Raw genomic sequence first — 24151 nt, 5'->3', positions numbered from 1 at the left:
TCTGCAAACGCTTCTGTCTCCTTGAGCTCTCATCCCCCATCCCCTCAGCTCAGACAGTCTGTTTTTAGCTCTGCCTGGGATTCCCCTGCGCCATGGCCTGAAAACCCTCAGGGCAGTGAGCTGAGGCCATTGTAGTGCTCGTTCTGTTTTTGCCTGTGGTATAAAAAACATATTTGGAAAAAAAAAAAAAAGATACTTGGTTGTCATTCCTGGTTCCTGGCACAGAACTCCTAAAACCCTTGGAATTTCCTGAGTGACAAGGGTGACAGAAGTGTCTCGTTCTAATGCGGCAACTCTTGGTAGGTCCCTAAAGAACTTCAGGATTGGGGGTTGGTGGCCAGAAAAAACAAGCCTTGATTAAAAGCTTGGAACTTTCAGCCCCATCCCCAGCTCTGGGAAGGACAGGGGGACTACATACAGAGTTAATCACCCATGGCCAATGATTTAATCAATCATGCATGTGTAATGAAAGCTCCAAAAAGCCCCCAAATGATGGCATTTGGGGATCCACTGCGATGATGAACACATCAAGGTACTGGGAGGATGGAGCACCCAGAAAGGGTGCCACCCCCGCCTATGCATCTCTCCCCTTTGGCTGTTCCTGAGCTGTATCCTTCATAATAGACCAGCAATGTAAGTCAAGGGTTTTCCTGAGTTCTGTGAGCCATTCTAGCAAATTACTGAACCTGAGGGGCAGGCCAGAAAATGTGATGTATAGCTGGTCAGTCGGAAGTACTAGAGGCTCAGACTTGAGACTGGCATCTGAAGTGGGGGCAGCCTGGTGGAGCTGAGCCCCTTTAACTGTGGGATCTGACACTAACTCCAGGTAAACAGTGTCAGAACTGAGCTGAATTACTGGACATCCACTGAGCGTCCAGGGAACTGGAGAGGAAGTACTAGAAAAGACAACAGTGGGGGGAAAAACTTTCACTGCATGTCCCTCAAGGAGTCACTGTCCTTCACTGACTAATGTCCACTGTTTCATCTCTTTTTAATTGTTTCAGACAGTAAGGTAGATTGGTCCCTGTTACTCAGTCTTGGTCAAAAGTGGAAATCCTCAAATGCAAGTCTCCTTAATCATCACTCCCCTGGCTTCCTGTACCTACTTCCATCAAGGGGAGGCTTATACTGGAATCATAGGATTCTGGGGCTGCATGATTCAGGAAACCCAAGGCGAAGCAAAAGCTTTGTCTCAGTGTCACCAGTCCCCAGCACAGGGGCCTGGCCCCCATGGCGCCCCCAAGAGGTGCCGGATGACCACACGCACGTTCACACGCTCCAGCTCACAACCTCAGGTGCCCTCCGAGAGCCCACAGGCCCTCAGTGCCACTCAGAGAGCCCAGGCCCATGGCTTTATGCCGACGCATCACAACAAAACCTCAACTCTCACTAGCCCAGAGAACTGGGGAATTTGCTTCCAGTTTCATGATGGTAAGAAGAGTTGGAATCAGAGCCCAGAATAGGAAGTGTGTTTGATAAGCTGGACAAAAAGCCATGGGAAATTGCAATCAGAATAACCCACAGATTCAATTACTCCTCTGTTTCATAATTATCTTAGAAGCTGAATACGTTTCCAGTTGGTAAAAGGGGACTTTCCTGGGTATCTCTTCCAAAGACAGATTAATAATGTTGGGTCTTGTAAGTATTTACTTAATTTGCAATCGTTTCTTTCCATCACTTCTCGTTTTAAAGTCTCTAAAATAACAATAATGTTTAAGGCTTTTTTTTTTTTTTAAATGAAGGGTAGGGGAAAACAAACTCCAGCTCTATCCTGATTACCCTAGCCATAACTGTATCTTGATATCTTAATGCACAGATACGGCACATAAAGTGTGAAGAATAAATTTATTCCTAGATGTATTCTACAGGACTTTCCTAAATTAGGTCATAACAACTTTAAAGGTCAAACAAAGGCAAAAGCACTTTCATTCTTAGTACTAAGGCACCATGTGGCTCCCTGCAGTGAGCTACGAAACTTCCCCATTAGCATTAAAGCCCACATTTAGGACTTACATGAGAAACTGAAGGGGGGGAGGAATGAACTGTCATGTAGATGAAAGACTAAGAAAAACATTCTTAGGCCCTTCACTGGAGCATTCCGAGGGGGAGGCTGAAAACCCTGTTGTGCTTTTTAAGGAACAAGGGCAGATAGCTTGGCAGGTGTAATACGCCTTTCCCATAAAGGAGGCCCTTACCAAAGACCCACCCACCCCAGTGCACGCAAGTAGAGCAGTTATGTTTTCACCAGAAGGACGGTTTTCTAGCACAGCACTAATTATATCCCTTTCCTGTTTCAAGCCCTTCCAGATGTCCGCACTGTCCCCAGAATTAAGCACAAAAGAAACCCCATTACTCTGGTGTACATACGGTGAGTTCTTCCTGATCTGTAAACCCACACACCAAAAGGATACATCTGTTCCCACATATCATATGTTCCTATCTGGGGTTTCCCAAAGTATGTCAGGGGTAGGTCAACGAAGTTTGGATACACGGGATGAAACAAGGTTCAAGAGGTTTCCTTACTGTAGGATTCCCACAAGCATTTCATTTAGCGCCCCCCAGCAAGCTCCCGGCATTTTACGTGGGATACCTCAAGGGGCCGGTCCCTCCCAACCTGCCTCCGCCCTAGCACACACCCTCTCGTCTCCCTTCTGCACATCATGGAAGAGTATCTGTCTCTGCACCCGCCGTCTCGCCCGTGCCGCTCCCACCCACCCTTCAGCTCTCTCCGATGTGGCTTCTGCCTCCGCCATGCGGCAGACGGCACCCCCCACATGCGGCCCCTCTTCTCACGGGCCTTCACCTGTAAACCTGGCGCCCCACGCACACCTGTCCTCACTCATCCTGGCTGGCTCACCCCTATGTGCTTTCCCCTCTTCTCTTGAAAACTGAAAACACAGAAAGACAAAAGCACAGAATATAAACAAACACCCGTATTCCCATTCATCAGAAGTGACGATCATCAGACTACACCGCGAATGCCTTGTTCGCTTCAAGTCTTTTCTTTAATAAAAGAACAAAATACGATAAAGATGACAGTGTCCTCTGATTTCTCGCAAGCACCTCACAAGTGTCTTACATATCCTTCTGGTCCACTCTTATTTTTTTTACATGCAGATGTTTATATTCATGAACAATACAAATCGTTAAGTTGGGGCACCTGGGTGGCTCAGTCAGTTAAGCGTCTGCCTTCGGCTCAGATCATGATCACAGGGTCCTGGGATCGAGCCCCGCGTCAGGCTCCCTGCTTCGCGGGGAGTCTGCTTCTCCCTCTCCCTCTGCCCCTCCCGTGGTTCATCATGTGCTCGCTCGCTCTCTCTCAAATAAATAAATCTTTAAAAAACATTGTTAAGTTTTACAAAAAGCTTAACGCAGTGACATCATACAGTAAGTATAATTTATCCACTTTCTTTGTCACTCAACAGGATCTACCCATACTGACACTCAGCTCAACCCGAGCTACCAATATCAGTTTTACTGCCCTGCCAGCATTGATCCTGTTGCTTGTACTGCGGCCTCCCCCACTGCCAGCTCGGCCGGGCCCAGTCTCTGAATGCTTCGTGTGTCTTATCTTACCTCCTGTCTCAGCAACCACTGAGAAGATGCTCCAAATGCGCACGGCAGGCCCACAGCGGCACTATCTCTGGGTCTGGCCGAGTCCCAGGCTACGCTCTGACCCACGGTGCTCAGCCACCCTCTTACCATCGACTGCCAAATGAGCACCTTCCGAGGGGCCAGGCACTTTGTACGCATCTTGTCTCTTAATCCTCTGAACCCCCCTGTGGTGTCAAGGACGATGAACTGTCCTCATCAGACAGATAAAGAAACTCGGGCTGGAGAAGATGCTGGAGCCTTGGTGTGAGCCCCAACTAGATGGCTTCAAAGTCCAAATTCCTATCGCTGGGCTAAATGTCAGATTTACGTAAAAAAATAAAAAGTATAAATAAAAGTCAAAGATGAGATGAGAAACAGGGGCTGGCGCGAGACTGTGTGAGAGACCCGGTGAGGTGTACTGCTTGGCCAGCTCCATGGTTTTATACCCGTGTCTCTAGTCCCCGAACACATGGTTCCGGGGCATCCTGGGGCCCGGGAGACAATACTCACGGTCATGGACCCGATAGCAGTGCTTCTGCAGGCGCTGAACGTCCCACTCCTCCAGCACTCCGTGAGTCATCAACAACTGGAGGAATCGCCGGTGGACGTCAGTCATGACACCTGCCCTTCCAGTACCACCCTGCGGGTGTGAAGGAGCTAAGAAAAGAAGCAAAGGAAACCCAGTCACCTCCGGGCTCCCGGAAAGCCAAGTTCTGCGTTGTGTACTAACTGACATTCACGAGTAGACATTTGTTGTAGTTCTCAAACTCAAGTGCATCCTGCTGAATGTCTCTAAATGAAAAGGACACGGGTCTGGGGCAAGCGAACGAGTACCAGCAGGTGGGGAGAAGCGTGGGTTCTGGAGCCAGCCAGAGTGCCTGGACCCGGCCTGCTCTACCACCTAAGTGGGTGAAATGGGGCAACCAAACCTCCGTGTGCTTCAGTCTCTATCTATGAGACTAATGATAGCAACGGCCTCCATGGAATTACTCCATTCAGTGAGTTAATACACAATAAAAGCCGGGTAACAGGCTGAACACTACGTAAGCGTTAGCTCTATTTACTCCTAGACAATTCTGGGTCTGAAACTTGGTTCAGCCACTTAGCGGATCTGTGGCCTTGGATAAAGTCAGCTGAGGCCCCATTTTCTCACGCTCAACCTAGAAAAGCATTCACCGCCTAAAGAACTGCTAGTAAGCGCTTACCCAGTACTAGTTTCCTTCTCATTTCCCAAACCACTAATGAAACAACTGTCACTGTGGGGTGCTTTTTCAATCTCTTGCTCTCTACTAAAACGTTATCTTTCCACAAACCACAGAGATCAGAGCTGATGAAAGCATTACACAAGTCCCGATCAAACAGCCTGCTCTCGCCACGGAGAGGTGGCACGGTGCGGAGACAAAGAGCGTGGCTTTAGAAATCGGCAGGTGGTGTTGAGAAGAGTGTTTGCCAGACCCACTTGATCTTGAGAATCATCGAACCTGCGCATGAAAAATACAGATTCCTGGGCCCCGTTCCTGGAGGTTCGGACCGCCGAGGGGCCTGGAATTCTGAGGGTTTAACATTCACTTCAGGCAACGCCATGATCTGACAAGAAATTTGCTGTTCCCTTAGGCAAATACAGCACAAAAACATTTCAGCTAAGGAGCTTCATTTCCCTCGACCTCAGTCTTTTCAGCTATAAAATGGGGATAACAAAAAACTATCTTTAAGACAGAAGATGCCATTTAAATGAGATATGACTACCAGAGGTTTGCCAAGGAGCTGGCATGTAGGAGAGACACAAAAAGGTTAGTTGCTGCTCAGTTTTTTTTAAACAGCACATCAACTGGACCTCAGGGGTGGAAAGATGCAGGAGCTCAGGACCAGTTTCTCAGACTGCCTGCTAGGTATCCTCAAGAACAGCTCAGCGATAACTCAACCTCAACAGGTCCTAAGTTGGGCTCATCTCCTGAGGCTTCCCCCATCCTCAACCTTTTTCTTTACCTGGGTCTTCTTCACGAATCTTCCGGTTTGGGGGGGGGGCAGTGGGGGAGGCAGTCCACGCAGTCACACAAACACCACAGGCCCGAGCGTCCAACTCTGATCCTCCTCCCTATCGCCCTCAGATCCAGCCAGTCACTATGTCCTGCCAAGGTTTATTTCCTATCACTAGAATCAGCAACATTAAATCCAACGGCAAATTAAATCCAAAAAAAGTTAAAGGAAGTGAATAATAAAGAGCAGAAAAACAATGAAATTAATATACACTTGAGATCAACAAAACCAAAATTATTCTTTGAAAAAACATAATAAAAGCGACCAACCTCTGACAAGATTTTCCAAGAGAGAAGACTGACAAATAAACACTATCTGGAATGAAAAAGGGGATCGCTTCTCAGCCTTTTGGCTAAGATCAAGTGTGGAATGAAAAAGGGGAACTAACTGAGGATTCAAACATATTTTAAAAAAAAAGACAAAAACAACCTAACAATAATCTAAAGTTGTAAATATATGCAAAGTTATAGGAAATCCATTCAAAACCAACTACAGAATTATCTGAAAACCAACAAGTTTTATAACCATTGAAGACATTCTGTGGGAAGTCCATCTCCCCACAAAGAAAACTTCAGATCTGGATGGATTTATCAAGAAGCCCTACCAAACATTCTAGAAGCAAGTGATTTCAAATGTCACAAAACTACCCCAGGGCCTGCAAAAGAGCAAACCCTCCCCAAATCATCTGATAAGGCCAACATAAGTTGGGCATTAAAGCCTAACCGAGGCTTCAAAACAAAGGAAAATAAAAAGGTTAGTATCTTTCAGAAACACAGCTGCAATGGTCTGGAGCAAAACATTAATTAAAACTTAGCAACACAGAAAGGATTCTACATGGTGACCAATTGGGTTTATCCCCTCAATGGTTTAAGATGTGAAAATCAATTGAATGTCATATGTCAATAATATCTCAATAAAGTCAGTGTGAGTCACCACATTAACAGAATACAGAAGAAAAAGCCTACAATCATCTTAATAGATTCAGAAACTATGATTGATTAAATTCAACAGTCACCCATACTAAATACTTGGGAGTTAAAGGAAACTTCCTTTATCTACTAAATGTTATCTACAAAAACATAATACTTAAGGAAGGAATATTGAAAGCAATCACTTTCAAATCCACATTGATCCAGTGCAACCTGAACCCAAGTGATTCCGATCAAAATCCCAACAGGCTGTGTGTGTCTGCACGTGATTTGACAAGATGATTCAAAAATTTACATGGAACACATAAAGGCAAAACAGCAAAGCCACCCATTCTGGGAAAAGATAAAGACAGGAGGACTCATCCTACCAGGTAGCGACTTATTTTAAAGCACAGTAATGAATAATGTATGAAAATATTATACACATGGACCAAATAAGACCAGCAGGACAAAACAGAGAACCCAGACACAGAAACGCACACAGATATGGACACATGACATGTTGGAGAAACAGAACACCGGATCAAAGCAAGCTTTTCAATAAAAGGTGCCAGAACAACGGATTACCCTTATGTGAAAAAAACAGAGAACTCAACCTTCACCTCACACTATGCACAGAAATCTTTTGGAGGAGTAAGGTTGTAAGAAAGAAAACACTATAAAACTTTGGGCGACAATACAGAACATTCTTTATGAGCCAAAGGCAGGGAAGGATTTCTTTAAACGATACGATAATAATAATAACAATAATAGATACAAAAAGTACAAACCATAAAGGAATATACCAATAAATTCGACTTTGTTAAAATGAAGAACCTCTGTTCACCCAAAATACTTGAGAGTGGGAGAGAGAGACAGAGGAGACAAGCTACAAACTGGAAAGCATCTGAAATACACTGAAGCCACAGAAGATTCATACTCAGAATATGTGACGAAGTCCTACAAATCAGTAAGGGGAAGACAACTGCGAAAGAAAAATAAGCAACAGAAATTTTCAAAGAGAATGCACAAATGATTAATATATTAAAAGCTGCTCAGTCTTGATGTCATCAGGCAAATGAGTATTCAAACCACAGTGACCAATGTCTTATTCATCACCAGATAGGCAAAAGTTCTGAAGAATGGCCTAGGCTAAAACTCATCCACTGCTGGTGGAGTGTAAACTTTTAGGAACCACCTGAGACAGTTCGCTATTACCGGCAAATTTGGGTATCCCCAGAAATCCACTATTCAGTATACAATTTAGAGAAACTTTTCTACATCTGTCCCAGAAAATATGTTTATAAACGCACCACGTGGTAGCAAAAATCTGGCAAGTATCCATGACAATCAGTTGAGGAATGCCTGAGTAAAGCATTTATAATCAAACCGTGGAATTTAAAAGAGCAAGGAAGCAATGAAGGTGATGTAGAGCTACTCACATCACCATGGATGCATCTCATATATGTAATTTTATGCAAAAATAAAGGCACATAAATATATATATGAGGATCCTATATAAAATTCAAAACCAAGCGAAATCATACATGGCAGTCGTTACAGATACACAGTAAAAACCACAAAGAAAAATAAGGGAACGAGGAACACAATACTCAGGGCAGTGGTCATCTTTGGTGAGGGGAAGAAAGGATTTAGCGGGGGCTTTCAGGATATGATAATGTTCTATTTCTTAACTTAATGGTGAGTATATGGGTGCTTTATTTTTATCCTTCAAACTTACATTGCAAACATTTTTATAGAAATGGTACCTACCTTGATTAGAAAAAGAGGAAATAATGTAAATATGTTACGTAACAGCCAAAATAAATGTTAGTAAGAAGGACCAACTATAGAACAGCATAGAAGGCCATAATTTGGGGGAAAGGAGAAGAAAATAGATACCGATAGGCCTGTTTATACACAGAAGGCAGTTGTCTGAAGAGGGACTGGGTAGCAGAGGTTAACCATGGTTAACTGCCTACCCAAATAATTAAAAAATGGAAATGTCTGTGCAATAAGCAGATCTCAACCGTCACCATTTGAGCCATGTGCGAGGCGTAAGTTGAGTGCTTTCCTGTGGTCTCAATCCATCCTCGCCTGAGGACAGAAGCATTACTGACCCCATTTTACAGATGAGGAAACAGAGACTGAAGGCACAAGGTGATGCACAGAATTAGTGATGGACACTGGGGTGGCAAAACAAATGCAGAGTTCAGGAACTGTAGCAACCCCTGCCCAGGTAAGCGAGATACAGGAGGCAACAATTCAATCACGATCCCTTGCCTGCAGGGATCCCTTACCTACAATTCTCAAATCTAAAAAAGGTCTTAAAACCCAATCTTTTAAGCTTGAAAACCTGATCTGACCTAAGATGAGGCTATTTCTGGCCGTTCTTTAGCTCCTTTGGTGTAAATATGCACATATTTAGCTGTGAAAACATTCATGTATTTGATTACAAGAAGCTGCCCCAGACCCCAATGAAGGTATGACATAACATCGAATGTATGCATCATATTCCTTTCGAAAATCCGAAAAATTGGGGATTCTGAGCATGCCTCGCCTCGGGGCTTTAAAATACGAGGCTGTGGACTTGTATAAAGTTAAGGATTCCTGCAACAAGACAGAGAGACAAGCACAGAGCGCGGCGAGTAACCGAGAGGAGGTCCGCGAAGGCCTTATTTTCCGTATTCGGTTCAGGGAGAATTCTGTATTTTGCTTTTGTCACCTAATATTAGGATCAAACCGACTTTTGCACCTATTACTACGGTTTAACAACGTCTGTGTGTCGGGGGCACTAGGTTCCAGCCTACTGGCCTTCCTGCCCCTCTCTGGGCCTGTTTCCTCATCAGGAAATGAGGAGCCCCAAGCCCCCGGCCCCCAGCGCCACACTCCGGCACAGACAGGGGCCGACCCCGGGGCCTGACCCCCACCTTCCGTCCTCCGTCGCCTCTCTGCACGGCCCTCTTCCATTCCCGGCAGCCTCGCGGCCCGGCGCCCAGATTACCCACCGCGGTACCCAGGCGCAGCCCCCACTGCCGGCGGCCAAGGCAGAAAGGCGGGCGTGGCTCCTCCTTCGGGGCGGGGCGAACGCGAGCTCGGCGCTCCCATTGGTGGATGTCGCCCACTAGTCCCTCCCTCCGGGTGACGCACTTCCTGCCCTCCGGTCCCCCCTCAGTTGCCGGAGCCCGTGGGGTAGGTGGGGAGTTACGCACTTCTCCTGCCGCTTTGCGTACCTTACGGGGCGGGGCTGCGGCTTGTCGTCGTCCACCGCAGTGGCACCCCGCGACCAAAGGGGTGGAAGGGCAGGCATGCAGCGGGACCCTCCCCCCCAGTAGCCGCGGCTCCGCGGACACAAGCCAGTGCCCTGTCCCGGGCCTCAGTTTCCCCATCTGTACAACCAACACTGTGGCCTCGGGGTCAGCGATGAGGGCTCTTGTTGTCATATAGCTCGAGGAGAATCCTGGCTCTGCCACTTACTAGTTGTCAGATCTTGGGTGAGTCATTGAGCTGCGCTGAGCCTCAGTTTCCTCTTCTGTTATATGGGAATGATAATAGTCCTCATGGAATAGTGTGGTCATGAGGTTTAAAAGAAAAAACGCACACTTGGAAGTGCTGATTAAATGTCAGCTACTGTCTTACCTAGGGATTGTTAGGAGAAGCAAATGAAGTTATTAATAGAAGTGAATGGACTGTTGGAGGACATCATTTGACAAACGCTTGCATCCCAGTGCCTGATCTGGGAGCTGGGGATGCAGTCTAGCAGGGAAACAGGTAGCTAATTCTAGTACAGCAGAAAGTGCAAGTATCTATATCTCTGTGATGATAGCTTCAAATCCCTACTTGCCCAGTTACATTCCTGTGATCTTGGACAACTTCTCAACCTCTCTAGACATCAGTTTCCAGGTAGGCTGAGTGAAAAATGCAGTAGTGTGTGGTAGTTAAGAGCTTGAGCTTGGGAGCTGGACCGTCTGGATTTGAATGCTGGTTCTTAAACTCAGTATGTCTGAGACCCAGGACAAAATACTGAAGCTCTCCACCTCAGTTTGCTCATCCATAAGGCAGGGATAATACTAGCACATTGTTGATAGGATTGCTGTGAGATCAAATGAGCTAATACATGCAAAGCTCTTAGAGTATCTGGCACATAGTAAGGCCTCAATAAGTGTGAGTTATCTTTACTAATAAAGTACTTTATAAAATGCCTTGGGGGCAGTCAAAGAGAAGAACAGCTCTAAGGAGACCATCTATGTTTTGTTTGTCCTGCATAGTTTTGTAAAATTTTGAATTCATTATCAATATTTAAAGCTGAGGCATTTCACATAAAACCCTAGGGTATCTGCAGCTCTTGAAATATGGGGCAGTCTGGCCATAATAGGCCAGCATTCCCCTATGGCAGCCCCTGTTTAAAGCTTGGTAGAGACTATGCTGCTTTGTGATGACATGTGTGCTTTCCGGGGGTGTAGAGAAATAAAAACAGGGGCCCATGAATGGAAAACACTGGGAACACTGACATTTCATGATCAAACGGCCAAGAAAGGAGGTAGAAAGAGAGATTCAAGACCAAGTGGTACCAGAGGCAAAGAGGTGGGAGAGACTATTGGGTGGTAGGCTGTGGTCTGAATTGTCAGTGCTCTGGAGAGGTCAAGAAAAACGCTCACTGATTTAGAATGTGATGGCCATTAAGAGCCCATAGAGAGGAGGAAGCTACATCTGCCTCAAAGAGAAGTGAATGCATGGAAGCTGAGGGAATGGAGAGGGGATGCTGACTACTTCTAGGAAGGGTGTTTTGGGAAGGGGAGACATGAAGACAGGAGCAGAGGGAATAATCAATAAAGACAGGAGAGAACGGGGTCAAGGGCATACAGAGACAGGATTACTCTTACCCTAGAAAGGAAGAAAGACATTTCTGAAACAGGAGGAAAAGAGGTAGAAATGGATGGATAAAGGTTCACCTCTGATGTTTTCTGCTTTCTCCATAAAGTAGCAAACTCTGCTTCTGCTAAGCAAAGGAGCTGGGAGATGCTTGGGGATTTGAGGAGAATCAAAGGTTTGGAACAGATGCCAAAGGGAATGCAAAAGTGAGGTTCCAGCTAAGGTTGAAACCATAAATGTGCAGAGAGGATAGTCACTCCTGATCCCCGGGCAATCTCCCATCCCCATACCAGGGGCCTCAGAGCAGAAGCTCTGTGTGGACTCATACTGGGGTGGGTCTTAGCTAAACAAATGCAGCTGACCCTAGAAGTCAAAGCAACTGGAGAGTGTTGGTGGGAGGGTCTTTGAAGTCATCCACTGCAGTATGGGCAGGTAGACATAGGAGGAAGGGAGAGTGCTGAGAAGTTAGCATGGAGGGGGACAGCAACCAGAGGTCCCAGTGAGGTGGATTACCAGGTGACTGTCTTGCCTCGGCATGCCTCCACCCTCAGAAGACAGCCCACTCTCTAGTTGGCTCAGTGAGTATTTATGAGGACCTTCAGTGTGCCAGACATTGAGCGGTTTGCTACAGGACAACTCTGCTGCCAGTTCAAATATTCTTCTGAAAGTTGACCGTGAAAGGTACAGAAGCTCCGTGGACATAAATTCTCAGCCACCTGCCTAGAGAGGAAGCTTGGGGGCCAAATCATAGGCTAAGGAGGTCAGTCTTTTTACCTGAAGACCATAGAAGCTATTGGGGAGGAAGTGATGAGATCAGGTTTGTGTTTTAGAAAAAGAAAATCAACACACCTGTTCTTTTCAAACATACTTGGAACATTTACAGAAATTGACTGTGTACTGGCCACAAAGGAAGTCTCAATAAATTCCAAAGAATCTGTAGACCACATTCACGAACCACGGTGAAGTAAAATGAAGAATCAACAAAAACACAACCAGAAAGAAACCCAAACCACTTCTAGACCTTAAACTAGTAACTGAAAATGCTTCTGAGGAGAGGGTCCTGAAGACAGGATGATCTATTTTTTATCACGTACTACTATTACTTATGAAAAAATTAAACATGATAAGCATACATTTGAATTTTATTTCTTAAGCCAGGAGTTCATTTATATTAGTTTTTATACCTGAGTGTATGTTGAAAGATTTTATAACATTTTTAAGAGAAAAAGAACATACATTTGGAAACTGAAAAATACATACATGTTAAAAAGAAAACCAATATGGAAATTACAAAATATTTAGAAATGAATGACCAAAAAAAACCCAAATATAATGAAACATGTGGGATCCAACTAAAAACAATAATTAGAGGGGGATTTATAGCCTTAAGTGTACTTAATACAAAACAAGAAAAAAATTTAAGTGTTCAATGTAAGAGGTAGATAAATAACTAAATAACCCAGAGAAAACAGAAAGAAGGAAATAATAAAGCAAAAGGCAGATGTGAGTAAAACAAAAAAGAAAATTAAATTGATTGTGGAAACCAGAAACTGGTGTTCTATTAAAGACTAATACAACAGACAAGCTTCTTGTAAGAGTTATCGAAGCAATATTATAAATGGCTAAAGAGAGTGTAAAAATTTAGAAAGCATGAGTATACTATTAACAACTTTATGCCAACACATTTGAAAATCTAGATAAAAGAGGCAATCTTTGACAAAAATACAAATTACAAAACTTTGCCCTAGAAGAGAAGTAGACCAATAATCATCATTGAACTTGAAAAGGCAATGGATCTGTTCCAACTCGTAAAATGCCCAGGCTGAGATAGTTTTACTAGAGTGATACACATACACACAAATGCAAAAAACAAACAAACAAACAAACAAACTATATTATGCAAACTGCACCAGAATATGGACAAGATGGAGAAATCTATCCAAACATTCTGTGAGGCTAGTCTAATCTTGATACCAAAACAAGAACAGCAGAATTAAAGAAAATGTCAGGTCCATGTATATTATAATCATGGATGCAAAAATTGAGTCTCTTAGTATCTCAAAAGACAGTCTCTTTATGATGAGTGATGTTGAGCATCTTTTCGTGTATCTGTTGGCCATCTGGAAGTCTTCTTTAGAAAAATGTCTATTCAGGTCCTCTGCCCCTTTTTAATTGGATTTTGGATTATTTGTCTTGTTTGGTGTTGAATTGTATAAGTTCGTCATATATTTTGGATACTAATCAGGGAGATGCAAATCAAAACCACTGGGTATCACCTTACACCTGTCAGTATGGCTAAAATTAAAAAGACAAGAAATAACAAGTGTTGGCGAGGATGTGGAGAAAAAGGAACCCTTGTGCGCTGTTGGTGGGAATGCAAACTGGTGCAACCACTATGGAAAACAGTGTGGAGATTCCTCAAAAAAATTAAAAATAGAAATAGCATATGATCCAATAATTCCATTACTGGGTATTTACCCAAAGAAAACAAAAGCACTAATTCAAAAAGATATATGCATCCCTATGTTTATTGCAATATTATTTGCAATAGCCAAGATATGGAAGCAATCTAAACATTTATCAATAGACAAATGGATAAAGAAGCCATAATGTATATGTATATATGAATATGAATATTATGCAGCCATAAAAAAAGATGAGCTCTTGCCATTTGCAACAACGTGGGTAGACCTAGAGACTATTATGCTAAGTGAAATAAGTCTGACTGAGAAAGACAAATACCGTATGATCTCACTCATATGTGGAGTCTAAAAAAACAAAACAAATGAATAAATGAACAAAACGAAAAGCAGAATCAGACCTATAAATATAGAGAACAAACTGATGGTTGCCAGAGGAAAAGGGGACAGGCAAAATATGTGAAGGGAAGTGGGAGACACAGGCTTCCAGTTATGGAATGAATAAGTCACGGGAATAAAAGGCACAGCATAGAGAATATAAAGAACGCTGCATAGTGACCAATGGTAGCCACACTTGTGAGCACAAGGTAACATACAGAGATGTCAAATCACAATGTTCTACACCTGAAACTAATGTAACATTGTGTGTCAACAATACTCCAATTTTTTTTAAAAAATAGACTGTCTATTCCAGAAGAGGAAATTCGAATGGCTAAAAAAAAGTGTGGAAAGATGCCCAACCTTACTATTAGTTGGAAATACAAACAACAAAAAGATGCCAATTTTCCCCCATAAAAAAGACAGTGCGTCGCCATGCATATCTGGTGGAGTTGTAAATATTACAGCTGCTCTGGAGAGCAATTTGGTGTCATGGAAATTGAAAAAGCTCATCTGGCAACTCCACTTCTAGGACTTTAACTGGAGAAAATCTCCCTTGTGCTCTTAAGAGGTTTGCTCAACAGTGTTGCCAACAGAAGAAACAATGAGAACATCCTAACTATCCATTAACAAGGAAATGAAAAAGCAAAACGTTCATGAGGGATGGATGATCATGTAGCATTAAGAGGGATGAATTCACTCACAGGTATCTCTATGGATGAGTCTTAAAAGCATAGAGTGAAGTGGGGAAAAAAAACAAGAGGCAAAGATGATTCATCTTCCGGTTACTCTGTGTGTAAAATTGGCGAAATGCAAAACGGCAATATTGTATATTTCCAGTAGATGAATCTATGCATATAAAAGTATCTTCTTATTAAGGATTGGAAACACTATCACAAAACTGACACTAGGAGACCTCTAGGAAAGGGAAAAGGGGGTGGGATGGGGATAAAGAAGTCTTGAGGCTTACCTGCAATGTTCGAATTTTAAAACAAAATAACAAAATTATATATTAACACAATGTTTGTCTAATTTTCCAATACAGGCAAATATGACTAAATGCTAACAGTGGCTAATGCTGAGCGCTGGGAAAGTGGATGGCTGTCACTGTTCACTTTCACTGTTCTGTATTTAAAAACAATTTCTAATAGGAAGAGTGAACATATGAAAAGGAATGAAGAACATATTTTTGGTTTTTCTAGAAGTACCCGGCCATCAATGGAAAGGGGGAGAGGCGAGATCAGGTTTCACCAGAGCCCAGGTCACACCCTTTCCACTTTTCCACGATGGTCCTCTTTCTCATCTATATACTCACATACCTTTTGGATTCATTACATTTTAGGTTGGATCCCATGGAGGTGATGAGTATGAGCCAGCGGGGCAGAAAGGGAAAGTGACTCCCCTCCACTCATCCTTCATCTTGGGGGCCCCAAAGGTCAATTTTAAAAACGATTCCTGCTTAAAGTCCAGGAAGACCCAGACACGGATTGAGAAATATGCCCACTGCCAGAGGCGGTGTAGACTGTTTAATCTTTCTAAAGGGCAATTTGGCTGTGCTCATCCAGAGTGAACACATATCATGTTCTTTGACCTTGTAATTCCACTTCTGGGAATCCATCTGAGGAAATAACTAGAAATACACACAAAGATTAATGGACAAAAAAAAAGTGCATCAGAGCCTTAATTTTACCAGGGAAAAATGGCAACAACTTGAATGTCTCAGAGGAGCTAAAGAGAGGAATGATCAGAATAAATAAAAATGCTGCAGAATATTATGTAGCCTAAAAATCATGTTTTCAAAACATAGCTGAGATCAGGAAAAAAAGCCATAATACAGAGTATTTTAAGAGAGGGAGAAAACTAGAAGAATACATGTACGAAAATATTATCAGTGACTATCCCTCATTGGGGGGATTATAGGTAAATTTTTTCTTGTCGCTTTCTTATATTTTTCAAATTTCTCCAAAAGCATTTTTTTATTTCATAATCCTAAATGGAGTCTGTGATCATAAAGATTTTTGGTATAATAAAATTATACTATGTACAGTTAGGAGATCGTTAAAGTCATATATACCCAGCGTCTGAGATTGTTTTATGTGAGTGAATGTTCCATATAACTAGATGATCCCTTCGAGCATGAGCATTTTAAAACCTTTTTCTATTTTCTGTACCAATAGTTCTAAAATACACACTTATCTGCCACTGTGAGCAAACAATGACTTTTTGTGATGAGTACAGGGACATCTTTGAGGAAAATTACTATGCTTTTATGCCTTTACACAAAGTACTCCGACTAATGCGGGTTGTTAGTTGTAAAAATGAAAAGCTCATGCTTGGGCACCTGGGTGGCTCAGTTGGTTAGGCGTGTCTTTGGCTCAGGTCATGATTTCAAGGTCCTGGGATTGAGCCCCACATTGGGCTCCCTGCTCAGCGGGGAGTCTGCTTGTCCTTCTCTCTCTGCTCCTCCCCCTGCTCTCTCTCTTTCTCTCTCAAATAAATAAATGAAATCTTAAAAAAAAAAAAAAAAGCTCATGCTTTTCCACCTCCTTCCCTTTGTCAAGCCACCAGCAGCCCTACTCTCTTCTTATAATGCCCCTTAGCCTAAGCAAACAAATGCCCAGTGTTGTTAAAAAAGTGGCCATAAATAAATAAATAAAGATAAATATCAGTAAAGTGCACAAGTTTTAGTATGTAGAATTTGTTTTTCCTTCTTGGGACCCTGTTTTGTTCTCAGCGATTTTCTAAAGAGATAGAGAAGCTGCCAGGGGAGGTTTCCAGACAGGATGCAAGGTCATAGTGATCTCCTAACGGACTGACAAAGAAAGTGAATCAAAGGTTGAATTCACGGCAAGCTGATCAAAACCCCAAATCTCTTGTCGTCCCACATAGACCTTTTAAGAGCTCTAGAAACTTCAGTGACCTGTTCACATCACACAGGGGCATCCCACACTTGCTCCTCCAAGTGTGGTCGGTGAACTAGAAGCATCGCATCCCCCAGGAGTTTGAGAGACCTCTAGTAAGATGAGTCTGAGGCGCCGCCCCAACCTACTGGAGCAGAATCTGCATTTCAACAAGATCTGCAGGTGAATGACATGCATGTGAAAGTTTGAGAAACACTGATTTCGAACACACTTATTTATTCACCTCTCCCACTTCCCATGCTCTTAAAGCTTACTCCAACGAAAACATTTTTTCTCTCTCTCTCTCTGTGATTCTCTCATTGGGAGCAGGTTGTAAATTGTTTTTGCTGCACGTGCATTTCTTTTAAAATGGACAAAAGTAGAGAATACCCTCTTCTCCGTGGTTCTCCATGGGTTCAGCAGCTCCCCGGGACATTTTTAATTTTTTAATTTTATAAATTTTTTTAAGTAGGCTCCCATGCCCAGCGTGGAGTTCAACGCAGGGCTCAAACCCACCACACCGAGATCAAGACATGAGCTGAGATCATGAGTCAGACGCTTAACCCACTGAGCCACACAAGCTCCCTGCTTTTTTTTTTTTTTCTGATTTGAAAATTATGAATTCCTTTAGGAACAACAAGTAGTTCCAGATTGCTGCTTCTCCCCTTGTCTACAATATGATGTTACGCATCAGGATTGGGGGTAGGTGAGATAGGGACACAAAACTAACAACCCTATATCAATCAAGGGTCTGTCATGAAGTAAGAGCTCAGTGAATATTATTGTTGTTGTGATGTTTAAAAGTATTTTTATTATTTGGCATTTAATAAAGTTTTCTTGATGTTATGACAACCAGTGGTAATATGAGAAATATGTATGAACTCTGATATATAGAGATATATAAAAATGATAGAGATTTATATGACATATGATATAATGATATGTAGTATGCTATATACAATAAATAGAGATATTGTGATATATATATATAGCACTATCATCATAAAATAGAAGTGTCATCATATTTTCCAATCTCTTAATTAAAACTCATTTGTATCCCCACTAGCTAAAATGTCTATAATCACTTACTCCTCACAATCCCAGTGCGGCTTTTTCTGCCCATGGGTCCTGTCCCCGGGCTTTAATAAAAGCACCTTTTTTTGCATGGAAAAAAAAAAAAAAGAAAGAAAGAAAACTAAAACCCCCAAAAAACCTCACCTGTAAATGGTTTTGGAAACCTACGTTAAAAAGAAAGCACCTAGTTGACTCACCAAATTTTTCATTTTCATTTAATTTTTTGCCTTCCTCCTAATGAATGATCAAGAGCCTTAGAAGGTATACAGCAGTGCAGTAGATGCAAAGATGAGTCTTAGGCCCTATAGTCAGGTTGATTTCTTGAAGAAATGAAGAAATGAAGAAACTGCTAAGTGGTCTCTGATTTTACCAGTTAAGCTATTTTAGGTGCCAGAAACTGACTCTGGATAACTTAAGCAAAAAAAAAAAAAAAAGGTTTATTGGAAGGATATTGGGCATATGTTTATTATTCGGGGTAGTCAAGGTCATGGTGCTGTAACAAACATCCCCCACGTGTTACTTCCAGGGCACGCCACACATCCTGTGTGGGTCAGCAGAGGCTCTGCTTTGCACTCACCCGGGGACTCAGACAAACAGAGGCTCCCCAACCTTGCAGCCACATCACTTAAACATGAAGCTTCAGGGACCAGGCAGGGGTCTCTAGAGCCTGGAGTTTGGCACAGGGGCTTTTTACTGCCTCAGCTTGAAAGTGACATGTGTCATTTCTATCTATTGTCATCAGTCAGAACTAGTCACATGGTCTGCCCTCACTGCAGGGAGCTGGGAAACTTAAGGAGGCAAATGGAATTACTGGTGAGCTCATTCTCTCTGGTACAGGGAGATTCATACTCCCAGGAAAAGCTGAAGCATCACCTCTTGCACTGAACAGGGATCTGAGCATCTTGGGAGGCCCAGCCAGCAGGAGATGCAATCGGGCCATCACCCATTTGCAGATCTTTCTGTCTCCCATCTCAGGATTTTGCCATGGAGGAAGGGAGCAGCTGATTGGTCCAGTTGGGCTTTATGTTCCACCCAGGACAGAGGTAAGTGGACAAGTTGATTGACGGTTCCAACAAAAAGGGGGGATCGTGCATCCAAACAAAATTGGTGAGCTGTTAGGACAGAAAGGGAGGTGAATGCAGGCGGGCCAACCTACCCAACTATGCAGGCTTGATGTAATAGTTTAATAGGAAAGGTGGCATTCAAGATGAGCCTTGAAGGAGGGGGTATGTTTGATGAGGAGGAATGAGAACCCAGGCCGAGGGCAATATAAGCAAAGTATGGATGCAGAAGAGTGGCAGTCATCTGCAAGAAAGAGAAAAGGAGTTGAATGTGATCAGAAACAGTGATTTTCAGTTACTTGTTCACCACAACTGACCTGGCTTGTCTTTGCTCCACGTGGACACAAGTGGGTAGGGACTGGTTGGAATGGTTGAACCTCCATCACGAACTTGGGGCTGTGGTCTTCTGTGTTGGTTGAGATTCTCAGCTCTCCCCCACATGACCTCCCCTGTGGTTAGCTGACACTGCCTCATAGCATGATGGTCTCGGCACAGGTGGATTGCTTCTTAGGGCAACTGAGGGCACAAAGGTGGAACCTGCTGGTTTGTCTTGGTGCAAGCTGACAGAGCATCAGATCCTCTGCTAGGATCTAGGAGTTAAGATATTTCATGGGACCAGCATAGATTCAGGGGAGGGGGCTGCACAAGATCGTGACTGCTGGGAGACAGGGCGGCCTTGGGGCCATCTCTGGAGATCAGCTGCCAAGGAGGATGTCCCTGTGCTTAGGCGTCCCACCCCCAAGCTCCAGCATGAGGTACGCAGTGGGATGTGGGTAGCGTTGGAGGAAAGAGAAGTTGGGGGCTGGATCGTGGAGTCTAAAGAGTTTATGCCAGCCCAGAGAGCTTGAACTTCTAAAACCTAAGTGAAAATGATGGCAGCTGGGGAGGGGCACAGAGGTCTTTCTCTTCATGCGCCTCTTTCCAGATTTGCCCCTTTTTTCTTATTGGCCAGGATGGGATCACATTGCCACCCCTTGCTGCACACCAGTCTGGGAAAGCGAGAATCTGTTCCGGGAAAATGGGATTGCTCACAATACACTCTCTAGGTGCAGGCCATTGCAGGCTGAGTGAAGTGGGAGGGAAGAAGGAGTACAATGGTACTGGGGTGGGGGCGGGATGCAATATACAGAGGTAGCCACCAGCAACGCAAAGCAGGGAAGGATGTCGCTTTAGGTCATGCAAGAGGGAGTTAGGGCCTGGACCAGGGTGGAGGCAACAGGAAGAGGAAAACAGGCCGGATGTGAACATGGATACACAAGTGGAGTGGACCGATTATGGCAGCTCAGTCTTATCTTTCATGAGAGAGAAGGGGAAGGAGAAAGACAGAGATAGAGACAGACAGAAAGAGGGAAGTCAAAGATGAGGACGTGGTTTCCAGCTTGCTTAATTGGATGGTGAGGCCATTAACCCAGGCTGAGAACACAGAGAAGAAGTGAGGTTGGAAAAGATGACTTAGTTCTTAAGCATTTGGAGTTTGAGGGATCTGAGAGGTTGCTTGGGGCAAATGGGAGGATGGACAAGGTCAGATGGAGAGATTGGGGGTTATCAGCCTAAAGCTGGAGAGTGGTGACCCCTTATCTGCAGTTTTGGTTACTCTCAGTCAGACTCGGTCCAGAAGCAGACAATCTTCCGGGTATCATCGGAAGTCGATAGTCACCTCGTGCTGCGTCATAGTGCGAAGTCATTCCCCTCACTTGGTCTCATCATGTAGAGATTTTATCATCTCACATCTTCACAAGAAGAAGGATAGGATAATAAGTATATGATAATGAGATATTTTGAGAGAGAGAGACCACATTCATATAACTTTTATTACAGTACATTGTTACAGTTGTTCTATTTTATTAGTAGTTATGCTATTAACCTTTTACTGTGCCTAATTTATAAATTAAAATTTATCACAGGTATGTATGTATTGGGAAAAAAACGTGGTATATATAAGGTTCCATACTACCTGGAGTTTCAGGTGTCCACTGGGTGTCTTAGAACAGACCCTGCCTTGGATAAGGGGAGGACTACTGTAGTCAAAACCATGCTATGAAATTATGTCTCTTCTTCTGCAAGGTCCAAAAGAATATACATCCATATACTCACAGAGGCTCCTTCTGGGAAGAGGGATGGGCAGAGGGGAGGGGGGAGGTCCAGGGAAAATGTTCATTAACATTGTATACTTCTGCATTGCTGAAGCTTTGATAATGGGCACGTATCTGATGAAGGGAAAGCACAGTTAGAAATGAGCCAAACAAGAAGAGAACAGTAGAGGAACAAGATGAGGGTGTGGCGAATGCTTCCATCTAAAGGAGGATGAGAAGGAAGAGGGGAAGGTGTTTAGAGAATTAGAGGAATGGAATTGAACCCTGGGAGAGCAATGAGTGGATGCAGAGGTGGAGGAGGACCAAAAGAAAGCCTGAAAAAGAGGGGCTTTGTGTTTCATGAAACTTCATCACTGAACATAGACAGTGCGGGTAGAGTGCAGAGGAAATATAGTCATATACTTGTGATGGGGTTCAGGGCAGGCCACCCCAAAATATGCCACTTTGGCATACTGATGATTTTGAATTCAACGTATTTAAGAAATAGCCAGTGCCAGAAGGACACTCGGACCCTCCCCTGTCCCCCTGTCCCTCCCCCGTCCCCCCATGGGGAGAGCTCCCTCCCTGCACCTAGAAGGGAGAGGCTTCCTTATCGCCAGAGATGGGGAACTCAGGGCCGAGAAAGCTATAGAAACAACCCTCGTTACCTCCTCATTAATTTGCTTACCTCCGAGCCCAAAGTGCTTTGTGTCATTATTTCTTCACAAATGTATCATGTCTTTGTCTAAAAAGTATAAAAAGCTGCCTGCTTTGGTCACTTCTTGGAGTCTTAGATTTGTATAAGCCCCTATGCATATGAAATTAGGGTTGCCTTTCTCCTGTTCATCTGTCTTATGTCAATTTAATTATTAGGCCCGGCCGAAGAACCGAGAAATGAAGAAGGGAAAAGATTTTGCCCCCTATGCACAGAAATGTGAGCACATGTGAGAACACGGGAGCTTGAGAAAGCAGAGAAACAATATTTCTTGGCTACATATCCTTAAAAGACCAGCCATGACCTTCCAGTGTCTCTTCCACCACCCCCCTCTTTTTAGCTTGTTTTTGACCCACCATAGGACTACCCAAAACGAGAAGTATCATGTGAGCTTGAACAAGGTGCACACCAGTTATCCTTGCAACATCCTGCACCACCATGGGACCGGTAGTTGTTGTGGTAAAAATAGGTTGTGCATTTGTCTTTCCCACGAAATTTTTTCTAGCCACAGAATTAACCAGAAACAAGAGAAGCATAACCCCTGCCCCTCCTTTTCTCAGCAACAGAGAGACAGTCTTCGATACAACAGAATGAATAACGTATCACAACTATGTTAGAAAGACCACTGGAAAAGGTTAGCAGGGAAGTGTTTCTTTGCCGACAGCTGACGGACCTGATGTTCCAATTGAGATTACGGGATGCCCCAGATTAAACGAGCAAGACTGTGTGATAAGACTGAGCAAAAACAAAGCCAGAGGAATTTGGATTATTCACTTATGAGTGATTCTTCTCCCCCTCTCTTTGGTATTTTTATTTGCTGTGTGTTTACTGGCTTTCCTACGAACACACTGCAGAACAACCCATGAGGCCAACACATATTACGGGGCCAAGAAGCATTACCCATCTATAACTTCAGTTGGCAGCCAGCTCTCGTGCTAATGGGAGCCTGGGTGCGAGTGGGGGCTGGAGAATAGAAGGTGCTCATCAAAAACCCACTTACCTGAGCCTCCAGAAGCCCAGGATTTCCACCCTGGCGTTGCCACTTTCTTTCAATAGTCACAGAGCATAAATGTCTGTAATAATGTATGCAATGAATAGTTTCAGCTGCTCATACCAACTAAACGTGGCTTTCATAGTAAGGACATTTCAGATCTAATTTGCCAAAGTGTTCTAAGGTAGGAGGTTCCAGGGTTGGGGCAGCAACTCAACAATGTCATAAAGGCCCCTGACTCTTCCATCTTTCCACTTGGACATCTTCCACACGCTGACTTTTCCAATGAGCTCTGCCCTCATGTCACAAGATGGCTGCCACAGCTCCAAGCATTGCCTCTCTCCATGTCAAATGTCCAACATCTCTTTCCATTTTCCTGTCTTTATCAGAGGGGAAACTCTTTCCCAGAAACCACTGGCACACTCCCGCTCTAGTCCTGTTGCTCAAGATTGGGTCACATGTTCATGGCCAGCTGGTACGCAAGGCTGGGAGATGAGTACTTTACATTTTCAATTTCTGTAGTGGGAGAAAAGAGCTGGGAATGACTATTAGGTAGGCAACCAAACAACCACTGCAAGTAACAACAATGAGAAAAAAAGTAATCATAGCAGCTAATATCAATTGAGTCATTAGTACGTGTCAGGCACTGTTTAAAGGGATCAACATGCATTACTTTGGTTCATCCCAACCACACTACCACGAGATTGTATTATTGCTGCTCCCATTTTATAGGCAGGGAAAATTGAGGCTCAGAGAGGTTAGAAAACGCCATCATCACAATCAGAAAGCCCACTCTTGGCTTTTCGGAGAGCAAGTTCAACGAGATAGTACTTGATTTCCAAAGACTCACAGTTCAGAGGAAGGTCCAGGCGGGGGAAATAAATCACTGTAATGTGGTGAGGTAAGTGCTAATCCATGTGTAACAGGGTGTGAGTAGGCAAGAAACTGTCTGGCATCGTCATCCCTCGCCCCCTTCCCAAGGCAAACCAGACAACAATTTGTTCCTAATGAAACCTCCCAGGGAGGAAGGGAACAGAAGTGCTGGCGTGTGTGTGGACGGAGGGGGGTGGGGGGGGGATGCAGGGGGTGTAGATGGAAGAAGCAGAGAGCCTCAGGAGGGGGAGAGTTC

General features: G+C 43.8%; 2 long non-coding RNA genes across 2 annotated transcripts; one reads left to right on the top strand and one right to left on the bottom strand.

Annotated features, from left to right (window-relative positions):
• Positions 1-655: 655 nt before the first annotated feature.
• On the bottom strand, positions 656-9625 carry LOC115936754 (uncharacterized). The gene is made up of 2 exons (XR_004072155.2): positions 9470-9625; positions 656-4251 (listed from the first exon to the last, which is right to left on the bottom strand). It is a non-coding gene; the product is annotated as an uncharacterized LOC115936754 (long non-coding RNA).
• Positions 9626-9788: 163 nt separating this feature from the next.
• Positions 9789-24069, top strand: LOC145721550 (uncharacterized). Its single transcript, XR_014145286.1, has 3 exons — positions 9789-10033; positions 19073-19226; positions 22190-24069. It is a non-coding gene; the product is annotated as an uncharacterized LOC145721550 (long non-coding RNA).
• Positions 24070-24151: the final 82 nt, after the last annotated feature.

Source organism: Leptonychotes weddellii, chromosome 5 (genome assembly GCF_054177405.1).
Source record: "Leptonychotes weddellii isolate Sample4059 chromosome 5, ASM5417740v2, whole genome shotgun sequence".
Classification (NCBI taxonomy): Eukaryota; Metazoa; Chordata; class Mammalia; order Carnivora; family Phocidae; genus Leptonychotes; species Leptonychotes weddellii.
The sequence above is the reverse complement of the archived record's forward strand: the minus strand, read 5'-3'. Positions and strand labels throughout refer to the sequence as shown.